At 41.0% G+C, this 25009-nt stretch overlaps 1 protein-coding gene across 1 annotated transcript in view; it reads right to left on the reverse strand.

Moving 5' to 3' along the window:
* Peak1 (pseudopodium enriched atypical kinase 1) overlaps positions 1-25009 on the reverse strand; it is a 227590-nt gene that overhangs the window by 110905 nt on the left and 91676 nt on the right. The window contains exon 2 of the mRNA XM_042697775.1: positions 8356-8519. The gene's annotated coding sequence lies outside the window, so the exon portion shown is untranslated. The remainder of the gene's footprint in view (positions 1-8355; positions 8520-25009) is intronic.

Raw genomic sequence — 25009 nt, forward strand, 5'->3', positions numbered from 1 at the left:
GGCTATTCTAATTGCTCTTAGATTTTTCTATTGTTCTATTTAGTGTGCCGATTAAAAGGCAGTAGCTACAGGTAGGGTGTGCTTTTTTGTTGTTGTAAGTTATGGAAAAAAGTTCTCTCAAAATTCTTGTCAAATTCTGCAAAATGAGCTTAGTGCAGGTAGCTCATGTCTGTAACCCTAGCTACTCGGAGGCTGAGATCTGAGGCTTGAGGTTCAAAGCGGCCTGGGCAAAGAAGTCTAAGATTCTTATTTCCAATTAATCTGCAGAAAGCCACAAGTGGGGCTGTGACTCAAGTGGTAAAGCACCAGCCTTGAGCAAAAGAGCTCAGGGACAGCACCTAGAAGTTCAAGCCCTCTTATTGGTACGCACATGTGTAAGTACACACACAGACACAGACACACATATAAATCTGCAAATCTTCAAAACTCACCTATACTCTCTCTTAGATTCTTATCATGGCTCATTTATAAAGCATGAAATTGAAGATAACTTGTCTGATAGAAAAATCTAATAATCATTTAAAAGGACTGTTGTGTTTTATTCCACTTGAGACATGAACTACACACTGAATAAGAATAAACTATCAAAGCATTCATTTTCTGCCAACGATAGCAATTAAGTCCAGCATTGACTACACTTCAATGATGAAAAATTAATAAGCTCTGTTAATTGTGAAAGGCACAGGAAAGCCCAGCCGTGGGCACTGTGATTGTGCTGCCATTTGTTTTTTAGGAATTATTTGCTGAGAACCATTCTCCTAATTTCATTTTTTGTGCCCCAAAGTATATTGATTTTAAAATATGGCAGACCATGTATTGCTAGATTCCTGCAAACATTAAGCAAATACATTAGAGCAGGGGCATATTTTACATAACCATATGTGTCAGACTAAATTTAGGCTAAGCCAGAGAATAAATGCAACTCATATCTGATTTATATTTAACAAATATAGAGAGATAAGCTCCTATTTGGAAGGCCTACACACAGTTCCCATGGCAACTGCATAAACACTTTCTTCATAAACATACAGTCATCTTCATTCTTTGTATCCCATTACTTCTTTTTCCCCATACTGGAGGCTGGGGGAACCTAATTTATTCCCCAGGGGGGGAAAATCAATCAATGATTTCCTTAATCAGTGGCATTTGCAGAGTAGGTGGCATAGTTCTTTTTATGGAAAAGCAATCTCTACCAACGCTCTTGCTATGTGACAGAAGGTTGGGAGAGAAGAGTTATTGGGTTTCAGAGATGTGTGCCTAGTGGCAAAAGCCAGTTCTTCAAAGGGAGCTGAGAACCCACAGAAGGCTGGCTAAGTGCTGGCAGGCACTTCCTGCTTATCCTTTTCCCAGGCCTTGAGTGGGACAGAAATCCCTACATTGGGGACACACTCTTTGTCCATTCTTAAGAGTTTTGGTAGCCTGAAAACATCCCTCTGCTGATTTCCTTGTGTGATAAAGATTGTACAGAATAGCCACTAGAGGCGAAACAAAACCCAAACAAAATAACAACAACAAAACCTGAGAATTGAGGTTTGAAGCCAGCCAGACTAATTTCCAATTGATTAACAAAAAGCTGGAAGTGGAGGTATGGCTCAAGTGGTAGTGCACTAGCCTTCAGCAAAAAAAAATGAAAGGTCAGGGGACCAGGTCCCCAGACAGACAGACAGACAAACAAAAAACAACAAATACCAAAAATCTATTTGCATCAGATAATAGCAATAAGGAAAGAAAAAAGGAAAGCAATCAGGTTCATTTGCTTGGACTATTCTTTCAGTCTGAGGTAATTATCACAGATGCAAGTGGCAGCAGATGGGAGCTTCCATATTGGATTTTAGCTGGCAGATGAAGAATGTCTTGAAGTCCTCTAAGGGAGAGTGGATCAATTAACATTCTTCAGTGCTCAGAATACTCCAGCTCTTTACTCCTCTGCTGCCCTTGGAGCAGGGCTCACGGGGGCCAGGAGGGATGCACACACATGGTGACTAAGGTCTCTGCTGCTCACTCCTTCATTTGGCACCACTGAAGTGGGACTTAGCACGCTTTATTGTTTATACCTGAGTTCTTCACAGGGGCTTAACAGTATACCTCCTGCTTACCACAGTGCCCTGTGAATAGCAGATACCTAACCAGCTAATGTGATAGATCAATCTTTATTCATCATGTATCTATGTCCTAAAACATAGGAGGTTTCCCACATATTCAACTATTATGCAGTGTTTCCTCTACCAGTTGGAAGTGCCCATTCATATTGCTCTCTTTACCCTGGTTCTGCAAAGTGAATCTCTCTTCCCATCTATGGATTTATTTATTATTTATTTATCTTTTAATTTTTTTTTTGTGTGTGTGTACTGGTACCAGGGCTTGAACTCAGAGCCTGAGTGAAATCCCTGAACTATTTTGCTCAAGGCTAGTGCCTACCACTTGAGCCACAGCTCTACTTCTGGCTTTTTAGTGGGTAATTGAGATGCAAGTCTCAGACTTTCCTGCCCAGGCTGGCTTTGAACCTCAAACCTTAGATCTCAGCTTCCTCAGTGGCCAGGATTACCAGTGTGAGCCACTGGCACCGGGTGAGTGCCTTTTACTATAGTAAGTACATAGTGAATGTTTCTTCTAGAAGCATTTTAGATAAGGGAGGTATCTACATCATTATGCACTTCAAGTCCTCATGTTTAGTGATATTCCAATTGATTGAAATTAACTTAAAACCTTGACTTGTTAACTACATTTGGCACAGTGAGTTGTAGGCCAATGGTATCTTCTTGACACCCACACTAATCTCTTTCACAATTTGCTACAGGCCCTCAGCCTCTTCTTCAATCATTCTTCACTGCAGGCCAGGTCCTGAGTGGAGCCACTTCAGCATCCTCGCTCTGGGTCTCCTGTGGTGTGCCTCCCCAGGGCCCGGCTGGACTCCGCCTGCAAGGCTCTGTTTTGCAGCAGGTCCTGCTAGGAATGCCAGGACGGAAGGGGAATGTCTTGGTTATTTACCAGAGAATACTTCTGCTGCAAATATCTGAGCGCTACAGATGTTTTAAAATCAAATGTTAGAATAGCTGTAAGACCATAGAAACTACTGTTTTTGTGACAAAATCTCTAAAGACACCAGGAGGAAAGTCTTAGCCCCCAGCCTGGTACTCTTAGAAGGTGGCAGGAACTATAAGAGTCTGGGCTAGGGAAAGGGCTTAGGTCACTGGGGCATGCTTCCAAAAGGAATACAGACTCTAGCTCCTCTTCCTTTGTCCATTGATCCTGGCCACCAGACAGAGCCGCTGGCTTCTCTACCACTATCTGACAGGATGAATTCAAAGACCAGGGACTGGACCATGTACCTCCAACACTGTGAGCCCAAACCACCCTTTCTGTTTTTAAGATGCTTTTCTTGGATATTTTGTTACAGTAACAGAAAGCTAACTAACACATATGGTTGTGCTTTGATAGCCTATCTAGTTATCACTAAGTCCTAAATATTTCTTCCTTGCTTTCCTTCACAGACTTGTACATTTTCCATTTCCTTCTATGCTCTATGTTTAGGGAAATTCTGTATCAAGTATACACTGAGGTTCTGGTTTGTTTTGGCCTGTGAGTATCCAGTCACTCCAGCACCATTTGCTGAACAGACATCCTCCACTTGATTAATTAATCGCCTCTACACCTTTACACCGCAAGATCAGCTGGTGCTGTGACATGGATCTGGCCTTTGGGGAAGTCTCATGTGTTGAATGCTTGGGTCCTAGGAAAGCAAGGTATGGCAGTGGGTTCTTTTAGAGGCGATGGGATTGACAGTTCAACCTCATAAATGGAGTCAGGTCCCTGCGGGGCTGGCCTTTAAGGGCAGATCTAGTCTCTGACCACTTCCTTCACCCCTGCTTCCTGGCTGCCAAGGGGTGAGCAGCTCGCCTATGCCGTGCGTCTGCCTTGCCTGAAAAGTCCTGGAACCAGCAAGTACAGACCAGAACTTCCGAAATATGAGCCAAAATAAGTCTTTTCTTCTTCATTTTTTCCACAGCAGTGAATAGCAGAGCTGGTGAGACTTGTGTGTAGCTAGCTCTGGGTTCGTTACTTGAACCCACAGATAAGATATATTCCTATTCCACTATCTGTAACCTACCTCAACTACTGTGATTATATTATGCCTTGCACACAGGTAAAGTGGTCCTGTGCTTTCACAGTTATTTTAGGTATTCTAAATCTCCTACCTTTTCACAGATTTTAGGATTCTCTCTCTCTCTCTCCCCCCCCCCCCCCCTTGGATTTAGGAATTGAGTTAAGCTGGCATATCAATTAGGGAAGAATTTATAGCTCTACTATGTTGAATTCTGATGGTAGGTTCTACTGCACTTAGCCTTTTACATTTAATAGAACAAGAAGCACCTATTTGAAGAAACAATATATAAAGTGAACAGGAAATCTGCACCATTAAGATTAACTGGTCTCTGAATCCATTACTATCTGAGCTTCTAAAGGCAGAATCACCCTGTGAGATTTCAAACCACTGAAGAAAGGCACATAAAACATCAGGAGAAGACAGAGAAATATAAAGCTCAGTTTAGATTTTTCCCATTCATGTCTCTTTTTTTTCCCTACTCTGTCTTTACCACAAATAAAATGTAGGGATTGCCATTATAACTTTCAATGAAATTTACATAGTTTTATGAAAAATGTTTTGGTTTTGAGGTGCTGATACTGGGACTTGAACTCAGGGCCTTTCTACTGTCCCATAGCCTCTTCATAGGAGGCTAGTACTTTGCCATTTGAGACACAGTTTTTTGGTGGTTAACTGGAGACAAGATTCTCACAGACTTTCCTGCCCCTGCTGCCTTTGAACCATGATTCTCAGATCTCAACCTCCTGAGTTAGCTAGGGTTATAGGCATTAGTCACAGGCACCCAGCTAAGTTATCTTTTAAAAAGCCACATTAAAGTTTTGACTATTTTCTTTTACATTACAGAACATGTTAAAAACACAAAACAAGTTGGGCGCTGGTGGCTCATGCCTGTAATTCTAGCTACTCGGTTAACATCTGAGGATTGAGGTTCAAAGCCAACTTGGGCAAGAAAGTCCATGAGCTTCTTATTTCTAATGAACCACCAGAAAATTGCGAGTGAAGCTGTGGTTCAAGTGGTAGAATGCTAACTTTGAGCAAAAGAGCTCAGGGACATCACTCAGAACCTGAGTTCAAGCCCCACAACTGACAAAAACAAATAAAAACAGCCTAGGCTTCTCAGCATCAAAACCATTCCCTAAGATATTGTGAAACAATATGTGTAAAAGGCCCATCAAAACTTACGCATTTAAGATTCTGGACAGGTTTCTATCTAATGGTTCGCGATGGTGATCATGTCTCACCTCTAATACATTCCCTCACTCACAAGGGCTGTGGCTCACACCCGACAAAATGATCTTAAAAACTAGGTGTTTGGCATAACCTTAGTGTGACATAGCTAGAATGCCATTCTTTACGTTTTATCAAGGGTCCCTGATAGTTTGTGCAACTGAAAATCTAAAATTTCTAGCTCTGTAAGTTAGAAACTACATGTACTGCACAACCAAAAATCTGAGTCAACGGACACAGATTTAAATTTTAGAGGCACTCAGCTTACAGAGGAAAATAATAATAATGCATGAGTGTAAAGTCTTCTGTAGTGTTTTGTACCTCACAGACCTGCATCCTGAGGGTGGGCATGGCTGGAGAGAAGTGGTGTAGTTCTGTTCAATTTTGTAAGGAGATGGAGGAGTTTGACTGTGCCTCAGTGACACCTTAATGCTGAAAACAATCAAGTAGCTTAAAAAATGGAAATGAATGACCAGAAAAACCCTGTAGATTTCAACAATCCTATCCACAGTAACCCCAAATCACTAGGAAATGGATTGAAATGGGATGAGGAACTCTATAATGCATGGTACACAGATGGCAGTAAATATCTACACAGGATTATGGAAACAGAAATAATTAAACTTAGGGCATGGATGGAGAAGACCGGGAATTCTGGAGACTTCCTATGTATTATTATACCTGAGAAAGTGAACAGTCGGCACTTTAACTTCTGCTGTATTGAAAAGTATCTTTTGTGAACTTAAACTGTTTTATTGGTTGAGGGGTGATGTGGCTATGTAACTACTAGATCACAGAAGAGCACTAGTTAGTTTTAAGTTAGAAGTTTAACCTACAACTGGGTTCATAAACCACTGTTAATGTTATTGGGTTTTTTAGTTATTACTTTAGTGAAGAAAAATTATAGTAAAAATATTTTTTAAATCACTCAAGATATTTTATCAAATTCACGTTAGTACATCAAAGAGTAATTAAAACATTTTTTTGGTGTTTGGTGTATCTAGGATTATACATATGTTGAACCACTGCATTAAAACAAGTCCAAATGTTAGGCATGGTGGCTCACGCCTATAATCCTTGCTACTTAGGAGGTAGAGTCAAAGGATCAAAGTTTGAGGACAGCCTAGGTATAAACATTCATATAATTTCGTCTCAATTAATGACAGGGAGGCACAGTGTTGTGCACCTTTCTTTCCTTTTGGATATGACTAATTTCACCCATGGTGACAATTATAATTCATCTAATTCATTAAAAAGTAACCTAGCTAACTCAGGAGGCCGAGATCTGAGAATCGCAGTTTGAAGGCAGCCTGGGCAGAAAAGTCCCTGTGAGACTCTTATTTCCAATTAACCACTCAAAAACTAGAAATGGTGCTGTGACAGAGCACTAGCCTTGAGCACAAAGAGGCAAACGGACAGCACCCAGGCCCCGAGTTCAAGCCTCACGACCAACCAAGAAAAAAAAAAGAAAGAAAGAAAGAAAGAAAGAAGCAAGTGACATGGGTATAAGCACTGCATCCCAGGTAGAAGTGAGAACACACCTTGAAAATAACCAATGGAAAAAGGAGCTGGAGGCAAGGCTCAGGTAGTAGAGCGCCTGCCTTGCAATGCTCTGAGTTCAATCCTCTGTACATACAAAAAAAAAAAAATCAGGTACTGTATTCCTTAGAATCTTTAGGATCACAACATGATACTATACTTGAGGGATGTTTCATATTTCCTGCATTTTACAAGGAGCTAGTTTCAGCTTAGACCCATGTATTTCTAATATGTAAGTGAAATTATCTGTCAAAAAATAAAATTAAGGAAATCTAATAAACAAGTTATAGCTGTTCACTATGATACCATAAAAATTGTAAGTATTTTGTTCTTTATTAAACATTCATTGAAATAATTTTGGCCTAAGATCAAAAAGAAGGTTGATGATTTCAAATATTTATATGATTGCTTTGTACTATACTTGAAATCTAACAGTCTTTGTAATTTCACAACAAGAAAATTTTTGTGCCCTACCTGTTAGGCACATCTCTAGCCCAGTCTGTCACTGATTATCTTATAGAGGGAGAGTAACAGACTTTCCTTCTGGGACTGGCCTTGAACTAAGATCCTCAGCCTCCTAAACTAGGATTATGAGTCACTGGTGCTCAACAGCCTCACTTGGAAGCCTTATTTTTTAAATAACTTCTTGCCCCATTTTCTTTCTTCTCCATTGGTATTACAGTAAGAATTTTTTGTAGCTTTTTTTTTCAAATGTATCTTTTTTCTATTTTGGATCCTATACATTTTGTAACTCTCAATTCATGTAAGATAATTTTTTTTAAGGTAGAGAAGGGCAAAGGAGAAAATAAAGATGAAATAAAAATAGGACGTCAGCTATGAAAAGAGAAAAGGAGACCAGATGTCAAGTAAGACTAAAAAAAAAAACCATGAAATAAAACTCAAAAAACAAGACCCAAAACCCTTTGAGTATTTGAAAAGAACTGCTTGCTATTTATGTTACTTGGTTTATTTCTGTTGAATGAAAAAATATTTGGTGAGGGATGGACTTATAAATGCATTATTATATACCACATTCTTCCTCAAACAAGCTTAAATTTTTCTTAAGAAAGGGGAGGGTGTGCTGGGTTCAGAGGGCCCACACCTGTAATCGTAGCTACTCAGGAAGCTGAAATGTGGAGGATTGTGGCTTGAGGCCAGCCTGGCAGAAAATCCAAGAAGGAGAAAGCCAGAAGTGAAGGAGTGCCTCAAGTGGTAGAACACCAGTTTTGAGTGAAAAAGCCAAGCAAGGGAGAGGCCCTGAGTTCAAGCCCCAGGACCGGCGTGTGAACATGCATGAGCATACCACCCCAACACACAATCAAAACTTTAAAACAAACATTAATGACCAAAGTCTGAAATAGGAAACTATAAAATAATTTGGCATTTATGAAGTAAACACTTCAACTTTAAAAGGAATCCTTTGAAGCCAAATGTAAGTTCTTGGTAGAAACACCAGGATAGGGAGATTATTGTGGTCACTGTACCGTTTGAATTTGAAGCACCTCATGGGTTCTGGTGATGGTGGCAGTTTAGCAGCTGGTGTTACTTTCCTTTATAACTGCAGTGTCGTTTGGGTCTTTCCAAAATGAATGGCCTTTCTTTCTTGCCTCTCATTTCTTCTGGTAGGTTCTGAAGATAGCGATCTTTACTGCAAAAGAAAAAAATAAATACAACAGCTAAACTGGAGAGTAAATTAGTTTCAACTACATTGGATACCTTTCTTTCCTTTTGGGTATGACTAATTCCACCCATGGTGACAATTATAATTCATCTAATTCATTAAGAAGTAACCTAGCTACTCAGGAGGCTGAGATCTGAGGATCGCAGTTTGAAGGCAGCCTGGGCAGAAAAGTCTCTGTGAGACTCTTATTTCCAATTAACTACTCAAAAACTGGAAGTGGTGCTGTGATAGAGCAGTAATCTTGAGCACAAAGAGGCTGAGGGACAGCACCTAGGCTCTGAGTTCAAGCCTCATGACCAACCAAAAAGAAAAAGAAAAAAAAAAAACAAAAAAACTTCCTGGAAGTGGAGCTGTGGCTCAAGTGTTAGAGCACTAGCTTTGAGCAAAAGAACTGAGTGCCCAGGCCCGGCCCCAGAACCAGCACAAAAATCAACCAACCAACCAATTAATAAAACAAATAGAGTTTAAGAAGTAATTTCCCTATGTAGGTAAAGACCAAATGGAACCTTATACTTGATAAATCTCATGTCCTATCTAAGAACCAGGTACATGAATCACAAGGACATAAAGCAACAGATTTGCTAGAACACCATTTAGCTGTTCTTGCAGACTTATTTTGCTAGCAGTAGATGGATAGTCACTGAGTGAGAAATCATTAACCAAGACCTCACCTCTACAAAAATGACTCTTGCTGGGCACCAGTGAGTGGCTTACCAAAACCTCACCAAAATAAATGAGAAGAAATTACATCACTCAATATTACATATCTGGTCAGTGGCAGAAAAGCTTTAGGGAGAAAATGCAATTTATGCCAGTTTTCCTTTTATTTTTCAACTTTTATCCTTATACTTTTTCCCACTCTGAACCAAAACTTCACCCGGCCCTCCCCATTACAGCCTCCCCCCCCTCCCCCACCACACCCTTGTGAGTCCAGAAAACCTTGCTTGGTTACAGTGGCTTGGCTATGATTGGATGGTGAACTTCTCCCTCAGCTCTTCCAATTTTCTTTTTGAATTTGAATATTTTAAAGGTGAACATTTGGTATATTTGTGTGATTTGCAGGCAAGATACTATGTGCTTTGTAGACAAGATATATATAGTTGGATCTCACAATTTTATCCAGTCAGAAAATTTTCTGGACTCTGAAGAGTTGAGTCAATTCATATTTAAACTCACTTCTGAAATGAAATCTGCCATTCTGATCTGTGTGGATGCTTTCTATGATCATTCCTGCTGCTTTCCTCCTTCATTCTATAGGTCTCACACTCTGCTGCCCAGACCGGTCTGAAGTTCTTCAGCTCAGGCTTGTTCAAAAGAGTGGCCAACACTGCAGGCATGTGCCACCAAACCTTGCTTCTGACATAACCTTTGACACTATCTAATCTCTCAAAATCCTACAGGCTCAAATGTGTGCAATCTTGTTTACTTTGCTGTTTAACTTAAGAGTAGGGAGTGCTTTTGAGTAAAAATATCACTGAGCACTGAAAAAACAAAGGTCTCCTAGGAAAAAGCTATGGTGAGCTTTTTATCCACCCAGTGTAGGGGTTGTTGAGCCATGACCCATGAGACAAGTCTCACCCGACACCTGGGAATATGGGGGGGAAAAAAACAATCAAAAAACACCAGGCACCAGTGGCTCATGCTGGTAATCCTAGCTATCCCGGAGGCTGAGATCTGAGGATCACAGTTTGAAGCCAGCCCAGGCAGAAAAGTCCTTCAAATTCTTATCTACAATGAACCATCAAAAAAGCCATAAGTGGAGCCAGCCTTGAGCAAAACAGCTCAAGGATAGCTCTTAGGCCCTGGGTTCAAGCCCCAGGACCGGCACACACACACACACACACACACACACACAATTAAAATCAAAGACTAAGTGGAGCCACAATTATATGAAATTTAAATTTCATTGTCCAAAAATAAACATTTCAGCCAACTCATTTATTTCTGTATTGTCTATGGCCACTTCTGTACTACAAAGGCTGAGTTGATTAGCTGGCCCAGGACCAGACACCCACAATGTCTAAGAACACACAGTGGAGCCCATTACAATTAACATTTGACAATTTCTGATACAAAGTAAGTTCCACATGGCTACCCCCCTAAAATTATAGGATATGTATTTCTAAACACTAAACCAATTGGTTCATTTGTATTCTGATGCCCACTGGTATTTATTCTTTTATGTTTCCAATGAACTGCTAATACATTAACAATTACCATAATAGGGAGATCAAGTTCATTTTCCTGATTTGTATCACACATCATTCTCTTCTTGTTAGACTCTGATTTAAAGCTGCCACTTGGCTCTTGGAAGAAAAAATGTTAAGGAATTGTTACAGTAAAGACAAGCTCATTTATAACAATAATGGGGGGGGGGGGGGAGACTGAATCAATGGTTAAGTATTAGGGAAGAAAAACTGTTTCCTGGGAACTTCTGATTTTGTTCAGGTGTTAGCATTAAAGCTCATCCTAGAGTGATTCCCCTTCTGACTTGGAGTAAATAGGTCCAGCATGGTGCCCCCTGTAAGCTGCCAGAGAAAGGACAAAACATAGGAGAGAACTATTTTTAGGGGCTGGGAAGGTGGCTCAGTGGTAGAGTGCCTGCCTTGCATGCATGAGGCCCTGGGTTCGATTCCTCAGTACCATATAAGCAGAAAAAGCCAGAAGTGGCGCTGTAGCTCAAGTGGTAGAGCATTAGCCTTGAGCAAGAAGAGCTCAGGGACAGCACCCAGGCCTTGAGTTCAAGGCACACAACAGACTGCCGGGAAAAAAAAAAAAAGTCAAATAGAGAGAACTATTTTCAGACTCAGGCAGTCCAGGACTGAGATCCCTTAGAAAAAGGCCAGTCCTCCCATCAGCCAGGCTCCTAGCCAGGAAGCGATTTACCACTTCAGTGGGGAGAAAGCCCCCACATGGAGCCTGGTAATCCTGCTAAACAGGGAGGCCAGGATGGCCAGAATCTAGGGAGGAGAGTTGCAGTGAACTGAAAAAGGGTTTCTTGAATGTTCAGCCACACATAAACTTTACCGAGAAAGGTAATACTGTCTTGAGAGCAAGGATGGAACTCCTAAAGACAGAAAAGTTACCAGAGTTACAATAGGAATCATTCTCAGAGCTGGCATGGAGCCAGGAATCCATGTTCTCTCCACTCAACATACAAAGATGGAAGTAGGAACCAGGCAGAGGAACACACCAGCGACCAGGGTGATGGTGAAGGACTGGGGGGGGGGGGGGGGGGGGGGAGAGCAGGCGGGGGGAGAGCAGGCGGGGGGGGGGGGGGGGGGGTGCGGGGGTGCGGGGGGGGGCGGGGGAAGAAGCCTGCAATACAGACTTTCCTAGCTAAGTCTCAAGCTAGCTTGTAAGCCTTGAAAGGAACAAACTAACAAAGAATTAAGGAAAAATGCCTTTAGGAAAAAGTCTAATATTTTTTAAAGGGACTCAACAAAACCAAGAATTCAAAAATGTCAATTTCACACATATTTGTCTTTTAGTTAAAAAAAAAAAATAAATGACTGGCATTCTAGGAAGCAGGAAAATCCATTAGTAGAGAGCAGAGATAGACCAAGAAATAACGGAAGAGCAAGCAAAGGCATTAGAAGGTCTGTGTTGATTATGCCCCATATTAAGATACAAGTGAGGATGCTGAAGGGTAACACTGATTAGGATGCACTATATTCATAAACCCCTTTGTTAATGGCACCTCCTTTGTACAACTTCTTAAAGATAATCAAAGAGATTTTTAAAAGAATGATTAAAAAAACAAATGAAAACAGGGATATGGTGAGTTATGAAATGGGATGGTTTATTCAAACCAACCTCTACAGACAAAAATCCTTTTTTTTTTTTGTCTTTTTCTTTTTTGGTACTGGGGATCGAACCCAGGACGTTGCACTTGCTAGGCAAGCGCTTTGCCACTGAGCTACATCCCAGCCCATACAGACAAAAATTCTAATAATGAAGGTGAAATTGCATTGGATGGACTGGCAATAACTTATATACTGAAGAAAAAAGGTAACTGTGAACTGACAGATTAAGTAATATAATTTATTTAAAACAAAGCTCAGATCATGGAAAAACTCTTATAAAAAGTGTTAGTTCATAAGAGAAGTGGAATACTATTCAATAATACATTGTAACTTACAAAGGCATATTAGAATCACAGAGCAAGAAGTAAAAAAGTACAAGAACAAAGAATAAGCCAGTGGAGCAAAGAGTAACACCTCAAATGGACCAAAAGAGGAGATTAAATTAAGTCCTTAAGCCTAACTCAAAAGAAAGGTTAACCAAAAACAAATAAAATAGCAAGATGGTTAAATTCAACCATATCAAGAATACACTAACCATAGCTCATCTAAATAGTCCACTTAAAAGGCATATTAAAGGGTTGGGAAGGTGGCTCACTGGTAGAGTGCTTGTCTTGCATGCAAGAGGCCCTGGGTTCGATTCCTCAGCGCTACAAAAGCAGAAAAAGCCAGAAGTGGTGCTGTGGCTCAAGTGGTAGAGTGCTAGCCTTGAGCTAAAGAGCCCAGGGACCGTGCCAAGGCCCAGAGTTCAAGCTCCATGACTGGCATACACACAAAAAAAAGGCATATTAAAAGGTCACAAATATAGCCAGGCACTGGAGGTCATACCTGTAATCCTAGCTACTCAGGAGGCTGAGATCTGAGGATCACGGTTCGAAGCCAGCCTGGGCAGGAAAGTCCGTGAGACTCGTATTTCCAATAAACCGCCAGAAAACTAGAAGTGGTGCTCAAGTGGTAGAGCCCTAGCCTTGAGCTGAAGAGCCGAGGGACAGCACCCAGGCCCAGAGTTCAAGCCCTATGACTGACAAAAAAAAAAAAAAAAAAAAGTCTCAAATATATACTAAGAATTGCATAGGAGAAACAGACTAAAAGTAAAGGGACATCAGTGGCTCCTGTCTGTCATATTAGCTCCTTGGGAGACTGTGATCTGAGGATCACAGTTCAAAGCCAGTCCAAACAAGAAAGTTTGTGAGACTCTCATTTCCAGTTGACTACCAAAAAGCCAGAAGTGGAGCTGTGACTCAGGTGGTGGAGTACTAGCCTTGAGCACAAAAGCTCAGGGACAGTAGTACCCAGGCCCTGAGTTCAAGCTCCAAAACCAGCACGAAAAAGAAAATTGAAATCTTAGGTTTAAAGAGTATCTTTACATCAGACAAGGTAGAAAGTAAAACAAAGATTGTCAAGAAATAATGAGGAATATTTCATAGTGTTCAAAGGACTAACTCCTTGAAAGGATGGGAGAATTCTACATATGTATGTTTGTAATACCAGAGATGCCAAACCTGCAGGAATGATGGAAGAAACAAAGTTACAAAGGGAACATCAGTATTTTTCTCTCATTAACTGGAAGAACAATGTTACCAAAAGCAGGGACACACAAGAACTGAGATTTATAGAACATTTCAGCCCTCAGCAACAAGATAAAATTTTTTTTACAATGTCCATGAAGCAGCATTCATCAAGACAATCTGCTACAGCAGGAATAAGTCTTTACAAATGGGAAGAACTGAAGCTATACACAATGTCTTCTATCACAAAGGAATTAAATTAGAACACAATAATAGGAGGACAATGGAATGGAACCAAATATTTAGAAATCAGGCAATAATAATAAAAACAATCTGTACAATATAAAAAAAGCACAAAGGAAATTACATAATATTTTGAGCTGAATGGAAATAAAAACTCTCAAATTTATGAAATCCCGCTTAAAAGAAACTTTGAGAACATTGATTGTTTCCTCTGCTTTTATTGGGAGGTCAAGAGCCTAAAAGCAATTATCTAAGATTCTACCACAGGAAGCTAGAGAGGAAAAAAGGAACAAATTAAAGCAAAGTAAATGTAGAATAATAACAAAGAACAGAAATCAATAGACACCCGAAAAATAGAGAGAAAAAAATCAATAGAACAAAAATTGGCTCTTTCAAAGAACATCGGTGAACGAAGCCTGTAGTTGGAAGACAGACATCATCAATATTCAAGAGGAAAAGAGACACATGAAGCAGCGCTGAGGGCCACTCAAATGTGCCAGCAAGAGCTAAGCGGTGCTTTAAGTGAAAAGGTGAATGTTCTCAACTAGTAAGAAAAAAATGGGTCAAATGCTGAGGTTGCGAGGCTCCATAGTAAGACCAAAACATGGATCAAACAGAGTTGGGTGTGTGCCATAGTTACAGGTATTCGGGGGTCCTGGACAACACCCCCTGTGGATAAGTGGGGGGCACTGCCATCTCAGGGTACATGGTAATAGTGGAATAATTCTGTATTGTGAATATCTATCTATCTATCTATCTATCTATCTATCTATCTAATCTGATGAAACACCAAAGAACTATATATTCACTTTATACAAATATCAGTTTCCTGGAGTTGATCTGGCTCTGAAGTGAAGTAAGGAGGCTGGGTCTAAGTAACATGGTCTAGTTCTCACAGCCATCCCTATGCCTTGCTGATGGAGGGGGCTTTCCACCCAGTGCTGAAAAGCCTAGAGGTGGGAGAGGTCATTCATTGAATTGCACATATAATGCTCTTCAGCCCTTGGAGAGCTTTTGATACGTAGAATGCTGGCTTTTAGTTTCCCCAAATGGTTAGATTCACTCCCCTGTGAGTAGCCTCTAAGTATCATCCTACATGGAAAATTTGAGACATATGCCCTACACAAAAAGTTTAAGCTGACACCTGAGCTACTTCCCTAGATGAAAGTTTTGCCGGTACCCGAGCATTGCCGGGGTAAGGCCTGCTTTTGTTAAGGCTTGGTCTCCACCCAAGCATGTGTTTTTTGTCTTTAAAAGCCTGGTTCAAGCTCTGTTCTGGGCTGTAGGTCTTTTGAGACAGGAGTCCACCTGCAGACACGGGTTCTCCAATGAAGACTCTCAATTTGACCTCTCAAAATGTGGCTTTCTCTGTATTCTCATGACTCAGTTCCTGTATAACATCAGTTACAATAAACTGGGTGAGTGGACTTTTTGTCATAGGTTCATAACCTACGTAGGTTTGTATGAATTTATTATTATCTCAAAGTAGAAAGTTAAAAAAGTTAATTAACTGTTAGTTATTTAGGAGCTTAGTGTCAGGGTCCTGGCTATCTCTGGAAAAAAAAATAGCATAGCATAGCATCTTTATTCCTTTTTTTTTTTTGGTGGGTTGTAAGGCCTGAACTCTGGGCCTGGGCACTCAGGCTCAAGGCTAGCCCTCTACCACTTGAGCCACAGTGCCACTTCTGGCCTCTTCTGCTTATGTGGTGCTGAGGAATCGAACCCAGGGCCTCATGCATGCAAAGCAAGCACTCTACCACTGAGCAACCTTCCAAGCCCAGCATCTTTATTCCTAATAGTTAAAAACTAAAAATAAGAAATCAAGCTGACCAGGAGCCGGTGGCTCACACCTATAATCCTAGCTACTCAGGATGCTAAGATCTAAGGATACCGGTTCAAAGCCAGCCTGGGCAAGAAAGCCTGTGAGACTCTTATCTCCAATTAACACCAGAAAAATGGAAGTGGTGCTGTGGCTCAAATGGTAGAGAGCTCGCCTCGAGCAGAAAAGCTCAGGGACAGTGCCCAGGCCTAGAGTTCAAGCCCCACGACCGACCCCCTCCCCACAAAATCAAACTGAATAGGTTATATATGATTCCAACTGCATAACATTCTGGAAAAAGAGCATGAGAACCATAAAAGATCTTGCTAAGGGTCAGAGAGAAGGGAGACCTCACTTGATACTGTAATGGCTGACACATAGCCTACAGTTGTCCAGACCCTTACAAATCCACACCAAGAATGAACCCTGATGTCAGCTGTGGACTTTAAAAAGCATATGCAGGATGTCTGCTTCATTTATACAACATTCTGAAATGGGCAGTGCTATGGTAATGGAGTACACATCAGTGCATACCTTAGACTGGGTGTAGGGAAAAGTTTGGACCACAAAAGGTAAGGCCTGAAAGGGATTTCTGGGACAAAGGGATTACTGTGCATAGAACTTATTTTGTGTATTTTTATGGAGATGGACAAAGAGGTTACAGTTATGTAAGTCAGGTAATAAGTATCTTTCTTTTTGAACAGTGTCACCTCTTCTCTCATTTTCTCCCTAGAGAACTTATTTTTAAGTACATTTTATTATAAATTTTAATTAAAAGCAATAATAAAATTATTTGTCATAATTTTTCAAATCCTATCTGCACATTTTTTATAATTATATTTATCTTTTATTTATTCATCCATTCATTTACTTAGATGCTAGTACTGAGGCTCAAATTTAGAGCTTGGGCTGTGTCCCTTAGCTCTTTTGTTCAAGGCTGTCTACCAATTCTTGCTTTTTTAACTAGGAAATTAACTAAATTAGAGATAAGAGTCTCATAAACTTCCCTGCCTGGACTGTCTTAAGTCCATGATCCCCAGCCAGGCACTGGGCCTGTTATCTTAGCTATTTAAAAGGCTGAAATCTAAGAATTGTGGTTTGAAGCTAGCCTAGGCAGGAAAGTCTGTGAGACTCTTATCTCCAACAAACCACTCAGAAAAAGCCACAAGTAGTGCTATGGCTCAAGTGGTAGAATGTTAGCCTTGAGCAAAACAAGATCAGGGACAGCACATAGGCCCTCTTGAGCAAAACAAGATCAGGGACAGCACATAGGCCCTGAGTTCATGGCCCAGGACCTGCAACACACACACACACACACACACACACACACACACACAAACTCGATCCTCAGATTTTAGCTTCCTGACACACACACACACACACACACACACACACACACACACACACACACACACACACACACACACACACACACACACACACACAAACTCGATCCTCAGATTTTAGCTTCCTGAGTAGCTAGGATTATAGATGTGAGCCACCAGCACCCAGCTTGTTTTTCTTTAATTTTAGTCTATCTCTAAGTAGTTGTACAAAGTGGTTTCAGTTCAGCATGTCAATTTACAATTCATGTCACCCCTTCCATCCATCTTTCCCCATCATCTTCAACTGTGTAATACATGAAGAGCATTAGAATCTTACTTTAAGCACTACCTAAAAGCTCAAATAGTACTTCAACCCTTCACCCTTAGTTTTTCTTTGTAAAATGAAAGGGTATAATTGAATGTTTTCTGCAGCCTTTTCCTATTCTAAAACCTACTCCTATTCCATGCTCCTATGAACTGTTTGCCTCTGAACAGACAATGCCTCTGAATCACAGGGCCAAACCTATGTACCAAGAGAATGTTTTCATATGAATGGGATACAGGACCAGAAGCCTGGCTGACTAGATATGAAATTCTTTAACAATAGCCAAACAAGGGGAAAGTACTGGTAATAGAAAAAAAAAATCCCAGTCTTTATTTATTCTTGTACCAGGCCCGAGGCTTGAATTTAGGCCCTGAGCTTTCAAGGCTAGAGCTCTACCACTTGAGCCTCATCTCTACGTCCAGCTTTTTGGTGGTTAACTGCAGATTAGAATCTCACACACTTTCCTTCCCAAGCTGACTTTGAACTGCCATCCTCAGATCACAGCCTTCCAAGTAGTTAGGATTACAGATGTGAGCCACTGGCACTCAGCTAATTATTTAAAAAAATTCTAAAGCCAGGTACCAGTGGCTCATGCCTGTCATCCTAGCTACTCAGGAGGCTGAGATCTGAGGATCATGATTCAAAGCCAGCCTGGGCAGGAAAGTCCATGAGACTCATCTCCAATAAACAACCAGAAAACCAGAAGTGTCGCTGTGGTTCAAGTGGTAGAGCACTCGTCTTGAACTGAAGTGCTGAGGGACAGCACCCAGACCCAGAGTTCAAGCCCCACAACCACCACCACCAACAACAAAAAAAATTCTAAGCCTTCAGCTAAATACCACAACTTTATTATGACCACTGAAGCACAACTGGCCAGTGAGAAGCTAACAACGGTCCATAAAGCTGTATGGTAGGCAAGCGAGACACAATCCTATTTTTTTTTTTTTGGGGGGGGGGGGGGGGTCTGGTCCTGGGACCTGAACTCTGGGCCTGAGCGCTGTCCCTCAGCTCTTCAGCTCAAGGCTAGCGCTCTACCACTTGAGCCACAGCACCACTTCCGGATTTTCTTTTTGCTTATGTGGTGCTGAGGAATTGAACCCAGGGCCTCATGCATGCAAGGCAAGCGCTCTACCACTGAGCCCCACAATCCTATTTCAAGAGGTACAATTCAACGGAAGTGGTTATGTCAGGTGTCTGCAGTTTTCTGGGAACTAGATTCTGAATTCTCTCAAAATGAACATTAAAAATCAAGTACTGTGAAGTGGCTTTTTCATTTTTTTACTTTCAAACACCATAAAATGGCTACAAAGCCTCTTCTACATGTTTTTAGGCCAAACACAAAGCTGAGAATAAAAATCTGGCTCAAGTGTTCATCAAACGTCATGCTCCTGAATCAGAGAATGGGTGCAGGAGGGAGGCTGTGCGGGGCAGGAGCAGCAGAGCCAGGCAGAAATTTCAAAGGCCTCTTTAGAAACATAGACTTCTGGAAGGACAACGTACATTTGTCCTCTCCAAGTCAAGTCTTACAATGTTGCTTTCAAATTTTGTTCTATATCAACTCCATTCTGCAGTTCCCTTCATTTGAACAGAATCATCTAGGAGATTCACCTTCATTTATTAGTTTTATAAAACAGACATAGTTTATCATCTTAAAAAGAAAATATTTAACATAGAATTAAATAGTCTCCTAGGTATTGGTGGCTCATACCTGTAACCCCAGCTAATACTCACTCTTATCATATACTGTACAAAGATCCATTCCTTTTAAAGGAAGAACAAAGCCGGCACCAGTGGCTCATGCTTATAATCCTAGCTACTCAGGAGGCTGAGATCTGGAGGATTGTGGTTCAAAGCCAGCCCAGGAAGGAAAGTCTGTGAGACTCTTATCTCCAATAAACCACCAGGAAACCAGAAGTGGTGCTGTGGCTCAAATGATAGAGCACTCGCCTTGAGTTGAAGAGCTGAGGGACAGTGTCCAGGCCCAGAGTTCAAGCCCCACGACCAGAAAGAAAAAAAAAAAAAAAGGAAGAACAATTTGGAGACCAAAACTTGTGTTCATATGCTAGTTATAACTTTCTTTCCAATTAAAAAGAAGTTTTTTATTTACAGAAAGTTACCTATGTAAACTATGTAAAGCAATTTGTTTTTCTGCACAAGATCAATGGCACGGAGACAGATAATTACCTGACCAACACCTCTACATCTAGAGAGTGCAAATACAAGAAAAACTCATAGTAAAGGCAATGAAACAATTAAGTAGTTTTGTGTAAAGCTTAGCTCTTCACATTTACTCATTTCCTTTTAGGATATTTTTTTGAATTAGTGGTTTGAAAGTTTGCCTTTACTCAATTACAATTTCTATAAATAATTTATTATGAAGTATGGTCTTCTTGAATTATTTTGGTAAGACACCTCCAAATTGTACACTAGTAATAAACCCAAAGATATTATGAATCTACTATGCTTATTCCCAGTCCAGAAATAAATAAAAACCCAAGATTAAATCAACTCATGCCTTACTTCCTTGTTATTTATAATGCTATAATCATTATTACTTCATGGTACAAAGCATTTATTTTTCTTGCTGTGATTTGTTTCATGAATCACTGAAGTCTCACTTTTTTCTATGAGATTTCATCAAAAGGATGTAATTAGTCCTACTAAAACAATATGTGGTAAGCTTTAGGTTGAGAATCACAGAGTAAGTTGGTCCAGACCTTGAGTCAATTCAGTTTGTTGATTTGTACAATGAAGATGATAATATTTAATCAATCATGATTTGATGAGGCTTACATGTAACTAATATATGTAAGACAGCATGGAAATGTTTGCAGTATGACATATTTGTCATTTGGCCTCAGTTTCTCTATCTGTTTGGGAGGATTCACTTTAGTGATCTCCAAAGACTTTTCATTTCTCAAAATTCTTCCAAACCTATACTGGAAGCACACGGTGCCGGTGGCTCACGCCTGTAATCCTAGCTACTCAGGAGGCTGAGATCTGAGGATTGCGGTTCAAAGCCAGCCAGGGCAGGAAAGTCCATGAGACTTTTCAATTAGCCACCAAAAAACTGGAAGTGGCACTGTGGCTCAAGTGGTAGAGTACTAGCCTTGAGCTGAAGAGCTGAGGGACAGCGCTCAGGCCCAGAGTTCAAGCCCCATGACCGATCAAAAAAAAAAAAAAAAAACACCTGGTAAGTGGGGTGGAGTGGGATGGCAGGAGTGGCTGGTGGCTCATGCCTGTAATTCTAGCTACTCAGGAGGCTGAGATCTGAAGACTGAGGTTTAAAGCCAGCCCAAGCAGAAAAATCCACTCACATTTTTATCTCCAATTAAACAATAAGAGCCGAAAGTGGAGCTGTGGCTCAAATGGTAAGAGCATCAGCCTGGAAAAGAAAAAGCCAAGCAAAAGTATAGGGATTTGAATTTGAGCCCCAGTTCTGACATATACGTACACACACACACACACACACACACACACACACACACACACACACACACACACACACACACACACACACACACACACACACACACACACACACACACACACACACGATGAGGGGTAATACCAACTGGTTTTTATGAATTAAATGTTGAGCTCCCGTTAAGGTTATGTAATAGAGTCTGACTGGTAGTAAGTGCTTGCAAATATGAGTTTCTTCTCTAATATTCTAAACTTTAGCAGGATGGAGACTTCTTTTCTCCTTTTACTTTCTCAGAGGGCTTCTTGAAGTGAAATGCATACATGTGTCCTGGCTCTTAACTTCAGTAATGAGCAGTGGGCACCACAAAGTAAGTCTAAAGCAAATGAGGGGCACTGGGGCCTATTTGCAAGGAGGGCTGGGGTCTACTGACTCTTAAGAACCTCTGACCTCCAGCAACTTCCGAGACCTTTCCAAGCGCTCTCGTTAAAATGAGAACATTATCTACCTTTTATCATTCTGTTCTTTTCCTTCATGTTCATAGGTGCAGTGGCAATACTATACAAGAGGGAAAAGGGTAATGTCTTCTTTATCTTAGACCATTCCAGACTTACTAAGCAAGGTTCAAAATGAAATTTGATTTCCTGCTAGGATAAGGCAGGAAATTGATTTAAAAAAAAAAAAGATTCAAGAGACATGCTGAGTTATGGGAAGAAATAGTACAACCTAGTTTAACTGGTTGTCCTGTCCTTGCTTTCTTCCTTTGTCTTTTTTTTTCCCCCTCTGCCAGTTCTGGGGCTTGAACTCAGGGCCTGGGTGCTATCCCTTAACTTTTTTCACTCAAGGCTCATGCTCTATCATTTCAGCCATACTTCCAATTTCAGCTTTTTTTGCTGGTTAATTACAGATAAAAGTCTCATGGACTTGCCTGTCCTAGGGGGCTTTTGAACGGTGATTCTCAGATCTCAGCCTTCTGAGTAGCTGTGATTCCAAGCGTGGGCCAACCTTGCCTGATTTCCTTTTCTTTCTTACAAACAGACTGCAAGCATTCTTTTCCTACAGGAAGATACAGTGGGGAAAATGTATTAGTGAAAGACATTTGAATTACGCTTTAAAACTGAGCATTGTGTTTATTTACCATAAGGCACAATCAGGCTTTTACTTCTCTCTCTCTTTTTTTTTTTTTTTGGTCAGTGGTGGGGCTTGAACTCTGGGTTTAGGCTCTGTCCCTGAGCTCTTTAGCTAGCCTCTACCACTTGAGCCACTGCGCCACTTTCGGTTTTCTGTGATTAATTGGAGATAAGAGTCTCACAGACTTTCCTGCCCAGGCTGGCTTTGAACCTCGATCCTCAGACCTCATCCTCCTGAGTAGCTAGGATTACAGACGTGAGCCACTGGTGCCCGGCAGACTTTTCCTTCTTCTATTTAATGCATTTGGAGCTTTTGTCCTTGCTTTATGTGTGTTTCTGGCCCCCTCTGACTGAACCACATCATATCCCCAGGCTAATGGACAACAAAATAACCAAGAGGTGTTTTAGTTGGTTAATATAACAGAAAACACTATAAGTGTAGCCAAAAATATAGTCATTTCCTTTATGATAAATAAATTTGTTCCTAACTTTCAAAGAACAGCAAAGACTCTTTGTTAAAAGATATTTAACCACACAGGGGTTTCATGGAACTTTGTAGTTTATTACACACTATAAAAATGCTCCTGGAGCTCAACCTTTGGGGTAGAGGGCAAGTGTGAGTTTTACCAAATTATGAGAATCTGAAAAAAAAAACAAAACTGAATTGCATCCTCACAAAAATGTGTATACATTCATTTTTTTTGCATATAATTTTTGCCTGGTCATGTACCCTGTATTTCTAAAACCTGTTGGGAGCCTCCAAAAACCTCTGTTATTGAGTTTTCAATAAATAAATGTGGCCAGGCACCCATGGCTCATGCCTGCAATCCTAGCTCCTCAGGGGGCTGACATCTGAGGATCAAAGTTCAAAGCCAGCCAGGAGGAGACAAATCCAAGAGACTCTTAATATCCAAAACCAGTAAAAAGCCAGAAGTGGAAGTGTGGCTCAAGTGGTAGAGTGCCAGCCTTGAGCAGACAAAAAGGCAAGCAAGAGTGTAAGGCCGAGTTCAAGCCACAGTTCTGGTTGGTGTGCACATGCACACACATGCACTAATCATAAAGAAGAATACACAAGCCAGGTTTCCAACTCCATGCAGTAAGTTACTGTAGTTAACTGTGGGCATTTCTGACAACATGCTTGCATGCACGTTTTGCTATTTTCCAATTCACTTGTTTCACGATGAAGACTTGGAGAACATCCATATGCAATACTGCACTCTAGGCATCTCAGAGCAGTTACACACCATCTCACAGGTCTGATACTGGCACCACATTTTCTCAGAAGGACAACTCAGCCAAGTTCTTTTTCTTTTTTTCCTTTTTGCAGAATTTAATATAAGTCAGTGCCTTTGGGTCAAAGTAATTTTTACACTGGAACCAGAGTAAGAGATTTTAAGATGGATTTTTATGAGGGTGAGGATGCCTACATACACACTAGATCTTTTGTGGTTAAGATAACAAATTTGGGTTCTAGAAAGATGTGGGGGGAAAAGTTGATCAAGCAACTTAATTTTTCTCATTACAAAGTTTACAAATACAACACAGAGATAATAACGCCTACCCTTGCTGGATTACTTTTAAGGATAAAGGGAGACGATTTGAATAAAATATTTGGCACAGTGACTAGAACATACTAGGTGCTCAAGAGTTACACAAATTGAAATTTTTCCTGTCAAGACCATGAACAAAATATCAGTCAATGGGGCTGGGAAGGTGACTCAGTGGTAGAGCGCTTGCCTTGCATGCATGAGGCCCTGAGTTCGACTCCTCAGCACCACATAAGCAAAAAGAAAAAAGCTGGAAGTGGTGTTGTGGCTCAAGTGGTAGAGCGCTAGCCTTGAGCTGAAGAGCTGAGGGACAGCGCCCAGGCCCAGAGTTCAGGCCCCACAACCAGATCCCCCCCCCCAAAAAAAAAGAAATATCAGTCAATGAACAACATTTCCTGGCTGAATAATGTAAGTGGCAAACTTAGGCATTTACTGAGCTATTACTTAATACTATACACTACCACACGACTTGACAGGAAATGGATAAAGCTGACTTCCTGAGAGTAACTGCAAGCTCCTCTTTACCTTGTCCTTTCAGGCTTTAGAGTTGCCCACTTCACCCTCCCCCTCTGATAGGAGGGACCCTCAAGTAGACCTGGGATGGGATTTCTACCAATGCTTGTTGGCTAAAAGTCCCCACCTGAAATCAACAGAGGCAAGATCTCAGTCTCAGCATGCTCACAACGGAGCAGCTCACTTTCCTGCGGTCTCTTCCTGCCCATCAGTAGCACCTCAGCCCCTGAACCTCGCGGGCCAACAGACTGGCAAGTCATCTTGTACTTCCCCACTCATCTTTGTGCTGTACTGCTTCTGCTTTTCTTTTTTTCCTTTCATTTTTGGCATTACTGGGATCTGAGCTGAGGGCTTCATGCTTGCTAGGCAGATGCTCTATCATTGTAGCCATGCTCCCTGCCCCTCTTGCTTTGCTTATTTTTGAGACAGGGGCTTGCATTTTTACCTGGGAAGTACTGAATCACAACCTTCCTATGTTTCCTGAGTAGCTGGGATTACAGGTGTGAGCTGCCATGCCCAGCTCCAGTTATATGGCTTTCCATCCCAAACATTTTATTACTTGCTTAATTTCACCCCTACTAACAGTATCTAAATCCAAATTATGATTGCTCAACACAGTCAATTCAGAACTCACGTTGCATAAATGGCTGCCCCAATGATTTCGTGTAAAGTCAAGATGCTGCCAATGGCAAGCAATGACTCACAAAGTCCACATTCACTCACAGAACCCATGTCCAAGAGTGGCACATAAATCCCTCAATGGGCAGCTTGTTCTGTCTCTTAGCTTCATCTCCAGTCTCCTGCGTCATCACACACGTCA

Source organism: Dipodomys spectabilis, unplaced genomic scaffold, assembly GCF_019054845.1.
Source record: "Dipodomys spectabilis isolate Male_0828 unplaced genomic scaffold, ASM1905484v1 ptg000228l, whole genome shotgun sequence".
NCBI classification, from domain to species: domain Eukaryota; kingdom Metazoa; phylum Chordata; class Mammalia; order Rodentia; family Heteromyidae; genus Dipodomys; species Dipodomys spectabilis.